The sequence below is a fragment of the Hippocampus guttulatus genome, chromosome 18 (assembly GCF_054856545.1).
Source record: "Hippocampus guttulatus isolate MCC_2025c chromosome 18, RoL_Hgut_1.0, whole genome shotgun sequence".
Taxonomy (NCBI): Eukaryota; Metazoa; Chordata; class Actinopteri; order Syngnathiformes; family Syngnathidae; genus Hippocampus; species Hippocampus guttulatus.
In genome coordinates, this window is record NC_141278.1 from 3,593,742 (window position 1) to 3,601,881 (window position 8,140).

Sequence of the window (8,140 nt, forward strand, 5' to 3'; positions counted from 1 at the left end):
GTTGGTTGACACGCAAGCAATACTTAACTCATTCAGTACCAGCCAATTCTAGACCAAGTCTGAAAAGACGTTTAAAAACGTCTTTGGGAGTGAATGAGTTAAGAAAGCTTTCAGCCTCGACTGAGTTCTGCCATTCAATGCGTCAACAAGCTGCAGGTTAGATAAAGTTTGATCGACTGCAGCGGATTGTGTTGAAAACCAACCCGGCATCGCTGATCCATGAATGCAGGGAACCTGCCCTTCATCGATGTACGCCTTTCGTGAATTCATGTGTGGATTGTGATAGTGCAATGGGCATTGTGCTGCTCCTTCTGCTGTGTGTGCCTTGTCAGATACATATCGGTATAGATTATACAGACATACTACATGTAAATTTGACATAGGCCCGGTCTGCATGTGTAGCTATAGTTTGTGTTCCGAAAAAAAAAAATGGTGAAAGAGTAACAATTATCACAACTTCATTGCTAGTTTTGCTATCTTGCCTATGGTGTTTTGCATTGTGTCGTAGCATTAAGCTAGCCGACGTTCATAAGACGACTTTCAATTTTGGCTACTATGCTGTGAAATTTGTGTGAAGCCGCAGGCCAGCTATGATGCATGCACAGCGTTGTGGTCTATGTCTGCAAAAGGTGTTAACATTATTTAATGTCGCTAAGGCAGTTCAAGTGGAGGTCACATCACAAGGTTTAGAGCGAGGTCACGCTATAGCCAAAGTATATCTGTCTGCAATGAGTCATTAAGCTAAATACGCAAATAGATACATGATGGCTTTAATGGCTGAACTTTAAGAAACGGCAAAAGGAGAGATGGACTCCGTTTGAACGCAGTTTTATTTGCAAACGTCCGCACCGCAACACGATCGAAAACACTTTTCTCGGCAACTGAATCACTTCCTGCTTTCCTTTCCTTCAGCCAATCAGAAGCTATCAACATAAAAACATGTCTAAGCAATTATTAAACAACAGAATGTAATTTCGGTAATGTTAACATGAAATAATATGATGCTAAAACATAAAATGACAATAATTAATCATACAACATGATCTTACATTTGTATTTCATGTTTTAAATGTTGTAACTGGTATTTGTATTTAACTCTGTGCTTCTTTTGCTTACCTTTAGAGGGAGTCCGCGTACCAATAGTAATCACCGATGACTGGCAATTCTAAAAACTCAAGTCACATTTGTACGTTTTTCGGAATGAACCATTCGTGCTGCATTTAACAGAGAGATGCATAAGTGAAGTGGTGATAATGAGTGGATGCTCTCCTCCTCTTCGGCTCTGGGCTATTGCGCGCCTTTGCAATGCCCCGACATGTTACATGATATCATTCCAATATTGCGGCAAGATAATCAACTCATTGCTCCTCTGAAGCAAAGTGGAAATAAGGCCTCAGCGCTCCTTGCGCAATATTTCGACTGGATTTGTTAACGCACATACTTGCTCAGACAAATTTCTCCACCGTCTGCGAGACATTTTGCCAAACTACAGAGTGCAACCACCGCAGACAACTGAATCCCAAGGGAGATGCTGTCATTGAGTCAATATGCCTGAGAGGGAAAAAAAAGGAACATAAGAGCTTATCATTGCAATTCTCATGCACCTTTCATTGTAATGGCCTCCCTTCCGAATTTCAGCTTCAATCTTTCATCTTTTAAGGCAAGTGCTTATGAATGCTATAAAATCGCCACGACACTTGTTATTGCTTGGACTTCATGAGTAGAGTCTTGGGAGAGGCTGTTTAAATCCCCGTGGAAGTTGTCTTGGCACCACCCTATTTGATTTTCCTGTTTCACTGATATTTATGTCCGTGTGATGCCGCTTTGAATGAGCTCACCTGTTTGATGTGCGGCCAAAAAAACTATCTTGCTAGCCATGACGGCCGCTAACCAGAGGCTTAGCTACACTGTGTTTGTTTAGAAACGCATGTGGGTAGGCTCACCTGTCCTGAGCTCAGCGTTATTCCGCTTCTAGTTGCTCACCAAGACTGTAGCACCCACTGCTCCCCAGTGTTGCATAACCCTTCAGATTAGTTCTGCTTCTGTCCTGCTTGACTAGATTCTGGCTCTTGGTCTTCCTTTTTCCACTGCAATACTCCTGATCAACTTCTTATTCCATACAAGGACATACTAAGACAAGTCCACTGCACTCTACTGTATGATGAAGGCCATCGGGACAATTTATTTATCCAACCAAGTCCTTTCACATGGATCTCTTTACTCGTCGCATTCATTCCAAAAGGAAGGTGCTGAATTTGATGATACAATGGTGGCTAATACCGTGGATTTGGCCTTCGCTTCAAGGAAACTGAGGGACACCATTTAGCACCAGTGGCTTGTGACATCACTTGTTTAAAGTCCTCATGACCATGACTGTGTTGTTCTATGTGTGAGTGGAATGTAACGTCCACATGTATTTGTTGCCAAACACAGTCCGAGGGCGCGTGCAAAAGCGATGGGGCGGAGGGCCGCCCGACGGGCTGCATGGGTCATGTCGACCCAGCTGCATGATATACATAGCGATAGGTTGGATGGAAACTCACAAGGGGGAGGAGTGTGACATACACAAAGAGTCAATGGGAGAAACTGCACGAGGGCATTTGAAGGGGAAAGAAGGACTCGCTTGTTATATGTCGAGGTATTTACCTAAGTTGAGAAAACAAAGCATCAACTGACAAACCAGTCACATCAGCTAAAAAAGTAAATAAATAAATTTAAATGCACTTATGAAATATGCCCTCCAGAAATCCATACTGGATCTGAGCCCGGGAAGGAAATTGTATCACTGAACATTTTTGGGCAGCCTTGATGCAAAAGTCTGCACACAAGGACTGTTTGCTTTGCAGTGATGGCTAAGCTTGTTGGGACAAAGGCCACTCCCTTGAAAAAAAATAAAATAAAAAAGACTCTCTGCTTGCTTACATTCTTCCACATGTCTGACCGTACTTATGTGTTGCAACATGAAGCGCATGGGTTCGCTATTGTGAGGCTTTTGCAATGGAACATTTTCAAATCTACCGAATGTCCCCTTCTGTTGTTCACATTTTGCAGGCTGGCAAGAAAATGGGGAGATATCTTCATTTTGTCTCATCTTTTTGATTTTTTTTGAGTGCTGAGGTCAAGCAGAGTCGTAACGATGAAACGACATCATAACCCGATGCGATTTTTTTTTTTTTTTTTTTGGATTCATCGGGTCTTGAAGCAGTTGAAACAGAAGGGAATGCACGACATGACCGCAACCAGCGGCAGCACTGTTGATTTAGTTTCAACTGCTTTGCAATCATATCAGGTACAAAACTACAACCTGTAAGCGAAGGTCCACCTCCAAGCAGACTATCAAATGTGTTTTAATTCTTGATGCCTGATAAAGTCATGCCATAGACATTTCATTTAGCAACCAGGGAATTGCTTAAAAATGCCCGATATGCCTCCTTGAACCCTTCTAGGGATGGCGGTTATTCCAGTGGACAGCTTATTATGTTATCTGGTCACAGCGTGCATGAAAGGGTTAAACATTAACACACAGGTTGACCCCGAATTATTTGTACCGATACAAGTTGACACTGTATGTGTGCCGCATCGCTGTCATGACCACCTTCCGCCGCGCCGCAAACAACTCGACACCGCAACGCACACAAACAAACCCAAGGTCCAAGTTGAGGAAGCTGCCGTGACCGCTTTCAAAGTCGGTATTTTCAAACAGCCTGGCTCTCACTGAAATTCACTGCTGTCAGATCGCCCGTGTTATATTTACTGAACAGTTGAATGGCTGTCCGCAAATGAAAATGGCGCCTCGGGGCCTTTTGTGCTGTTTTGGTATGCAGAGTGAGAAATGTGCAGGTACATAAAAACGATTGAAACAAGGCAGGCTCGCTCTCAGGGCAAGATGTTCCTCTTCACTGCAGGTGTGCAAAGCATCAACCACAATAAAAAAGGCGATCGTGATCCCGGTCTGGTGCAGAGCAAACACATCCTATTGAGATGGTATCCTCAACTGTGTTTTCACTGTCAATAGTGCTGTGGGTGTCCGTGTATCACATCTTGATGGGAGGGTGCAGAGATCTTGACTTCCAGGTCGCTCTGTGGGAAAAGAATCGGAACAGGAGAATGGTGAGAAATAATCTTGCAAAGGGAAAAGCAACAGGCGCATCCCAGAATGCAACAAACGATGCTTTGGTGAGCATTTGAAAGGTTACCTCAAGTGTTGGTCAAGGAAGGATATCTTTTTTGGGGAGCTGAGACATGGAACCACAAATGAAACTTAGTGTAACACAGGAAGGAACACTATCAGAAAGGACATTACAGATGAGTTAATGCACAATTTTAAAAAGTGCCAACCCCAAAAGCAAAATGCTAGAGGTAAGTAGGTTTTTAAAACATGAAAACACCAGTGCTTGAACTGTAATAACACTCGGATGCCCTTTCCTTTTTTTTTTTTTAATGGCTCTTGTGCTCGGCACCAGGGTCACACGGTGCGCCTGGGTAATGATTCAGCCGGAGGTCACCTGCGGCATTTGAAGATGGGTCTGACTTTGAGCTCCTCGATGGTCTTGTAACGTGTAAAAATGTTCATGAGGTCGTGGTCTCGTGTCGGATAGCTTGCTAAACTGTGTTAAACGACTCGTCACGTGACTCAATGCGGGACGAGAGCAGCTGGGCCTGCCCTCATTGACTGTGTACAGTTGTGCTCGGGATTTATTTATCCTCAGAATGGAAACAGTGACGCACATGAGTCTATGACCACGCGCACAGTGTGTGTGTGTGTGTGTGTGTGCAATGTTTAAAGCCGGCGGTGCAACGGAGACCAGAGTCAACAAACTTAAAGTTGACAGGTTCAATGCCAGTTGACGTGCAAGCAAATTTTTCACAGCATCATACCACACAAATTAAGAAAAAGTGGCATTTCTCCATCTCTGGTTATTTTCCAATCCAAGAACGTTATTTATCTTTAGTCATAAAGCGTTATCTAAAACCGTTAGCAATCATCTCCTTATCTGTCTGGAAGGATACTCTAGCTTATTGCTTCCTGTTCCTTCCGACCTCGTTACGCATAGACTCAGGTAATGTAGGCCTTGTGATCAGTTAGGCAGCACAGTGGTTTAGTAGTTAGGGTGATTGCCTCACAATTGAGAATTTCTGCATTTCAGATCAGGTCTTCCTGTGTGGAGTTTGCATTTTCTCCCTGTGTTTGTGTTTGTTTGTTAGTTTTTTTTCTGGGGACGGTTCTCCACACATTATCTTCATTGCAGACTGAATAGTGTTTACGTCAGAAGGTTGTCAGCTGGGATCGAAAATGGAGGGAAGGATGGATGTTATCTGTGTGATCAGAACGAATCTGGCAATGTAATAATCTAAAATGGCGTCATCAGTTTAAATTCACATTCCAGATAACCCAAAAAAAAATCAATCAATGATGCCAAATTTATTAAATAGTCGAATAGTTTTAGCACGTTTCACGTATATTGCTATCATCCTTGTCGTGATCTTTATTATATACAGTATATCGATTAGTTTATGTGCACTGTACTATTTGTCAATGAAAAGGTCATGGGGAGCAACCACAATTGTGAAATCGGGGTTCTTGATGCATTTCTTTCTCGCAATTCTGCTGCCCTCTACTGTAATTTCTTGAACATTACATCTTTGGAAGTGAGTCAGTTTTAAGTTGCTGCTGCATCGATACAGTGAGAAAAAAATAGACACACACACAAAAAAAAACCCCTTCATTTTATCTTTAATTCCAAAACTAGCACGTTTTTAAAATATATTATTAGATTGTATTTCTCTCCCCGGTCGACCACAGCGCAGCGACCGAAACTCGGGGCTGCCTTCTCATCTGTTGGCAATTTATCCCATTTGCGTACAGCATAACCGCTAGATGCCGCTATCACCATGTTTGCTTTGCATACCTCAGAGCCCTTCTGAGTTTCTGTTTAATTAGCATTTCCTTAATGTATTCAGGACCCACATACAGACGAGCAAAGACGATCATCAAATCCAAAAAGGTAAGTAGAGCTGCAGTTAGATTTGACAGTTGCACAGATTAGCGTTTGCTGTAAGTGCCCCCTGAAGTGCAATCTCGACAAGTGCATATTTCTCCTTCAGTACGTCATTTACAGCTCACCAAAATTCCCAAGGCGCGGAACCTGGTAACCATGGCAACTACAGATGAGAAGGTGACGCTTTACCATGTTCAAATAATATTGCTCTTTGTTTTGTTCACTTGCGTATTCACTCGTGTTGGCATTCAGGACAATTTGAATGATTCATGTAACTCACAAATGCTTTACTAATGAGGCTCATTAGGTGATTAGGTGTGTCCAGTGTGCCCCCTCCCACCCCCTCCACCCTGTTCTGTATCAGCATGATTCTGTGTTGATTACTTCAGGGACCAAGAAGAGTTTGTCTTTGTCATCATAAACCTTGGCATGGGGATGGGGGGGGGTTAAGTATTGAATAATGTCATTGCTGCCTGTGTGATTGACGGCGTGATTGATCACCGGGGGCGTGGGGGGCTTCGTGGGAGGCGAGGGCAAAGGGGAGGATTGGATTGGAATGAGGACGGGCGGGGCAGAGGACTGATCAATCACCGTGATTTGCCACCCTTGATGCGAGATGTCCCAGGGGGTTATGCTTCATCACCTGGCTCACGCTCAACACAGAATCATGCGTGTGCAACATGTGCACATGCATGTAGAAACCCACACGTGTGTGTGTGTGTGGGGCGGGGGGTCGTAAAGGAGTCAGGCACCAGCGCATTAAAAAATGCTAACACAGACTTTTTTTTTTAAGCCAGGATGCCTGCATGAAGGAAGTATCGTCAGATTCATGAGCAGGGGGGGAAATAAATCTTCAGGCTAGAAAATCACAATGTCCAATCAGTGCTAAGCTGTTTCTACAACAGGTCCGTGGGCTGCCTGTGTGGTCCTTGGGGGCGACCTGTGGATACCATGTGGGCTGCAAAATGGAGTGCATGCACTTTTGGTTCATTCTCAAGCACTGTTGTTTGGCCTCGAAAGACAAAGACTGTTGATATTGTTTAAACCTCTGAAAAATTGCTCTAAAATGATTATTGTTATGATTTTTTTAAATGATATATTATATGATAATATATTTTAGATCGATTTTTTTTTTTTTGCTACAATTTCCGAAAAAATGCCCAAGAGATGCTGTTGGCACATTCCGAACGTATTCAAAGGGTGTCAAGATAAACACTTGCATTTGTTTTCTGAAGAGGGGTGATCCTGCTCACTTACAGTATCATCTGCCGATTAGTGCTGAATTTGTGATGTTTTTTTTTTGTTGTTGTTGTTTTTTAACAAGGGAGTGACATCTGTCACTACAGGGCCAATGAATTGATTCGTTTATTTTGTCAATCAATACTTTGCCTCAAACCTCCTTTATTGCTTTGATACGACATTCTGATACTTTGGACTTTTGCATCCTTCTTGCCCCAAGATGGGACGGTTACAACAGAGGAAATGTGAGCTTTCCTCTCTACTCCTCACTATTTAATGTAACAGGATGCCCCTGGCGTCCCAGCAATAGAATGGACATGCACCAAACATGCATACAGTATGCGAGGGCTTGAAGTACACTTCCAGTAAAAGTGAAGTCCAATAATTAACTCTATAGATTGTAACCTGAGGGTCTCACTGAACTCCTTATTCACCACTATTTCTGATCGTAATCTATACATGATGTTGTCCTTACGACTTGTCACTCTTTTAGTCATCAGCATAGCAGCCAGTAAACAACAGAGACCCGAAGGCAAAAAAAGAAAAAAATACCTTCTCTTTCTTGAAAGTCGTAGACTCCTCTTCTGACTCCTGGCTGCGCCTTTTCCCCTTCCCGAAAAAACTTTTCAAAGACGTTTGTTTTTTTTATTCATTTTGCGAGCTCCTGGATTTCATTTCCTGTCACGTGACCCAGAAGCGCGCATTCACCTGCGTCAAGAGTGACATACTGTAGACTGATATAACAGAGAATTATGTAGTTTTTCAAAATAAAACATTTTTCAGATTCCGAAATGAATAAAACGAAAGGAATGGAAGGTATTTATTCTTTCTGTGCGGCCCGGCACCCAATGACCCGTATAGAATACACTTATGCCACTATAAAAAACAACTACACTATTTTA

The 8,140-nt window shown here is 42.8% G+C and overlaps 1 long non-coding RNA gene across 1 annotated transcript; it reads right to left on the minus strand.

Moving 5' to 3' along the window:
* Window positions 1–812: 812 nt before the first annotated feature.
* LOC147190662 (uncharacterized) lies at window positions 813–7,901 on the minus strand. Its single transcript, XR_015103846.1, has 2 exons — window positions 7,791–7,901; window positions 813–4,080 (listed from the first exon to the last, which is right to left on the minus strand). It is a non-coding gene; the product is annotated as an uncharacterized LOC147190662 (long non-coding RNA).
* Between the last annotated feature and the right edge of the window lie 239 nt (window positions 7,902–8,140).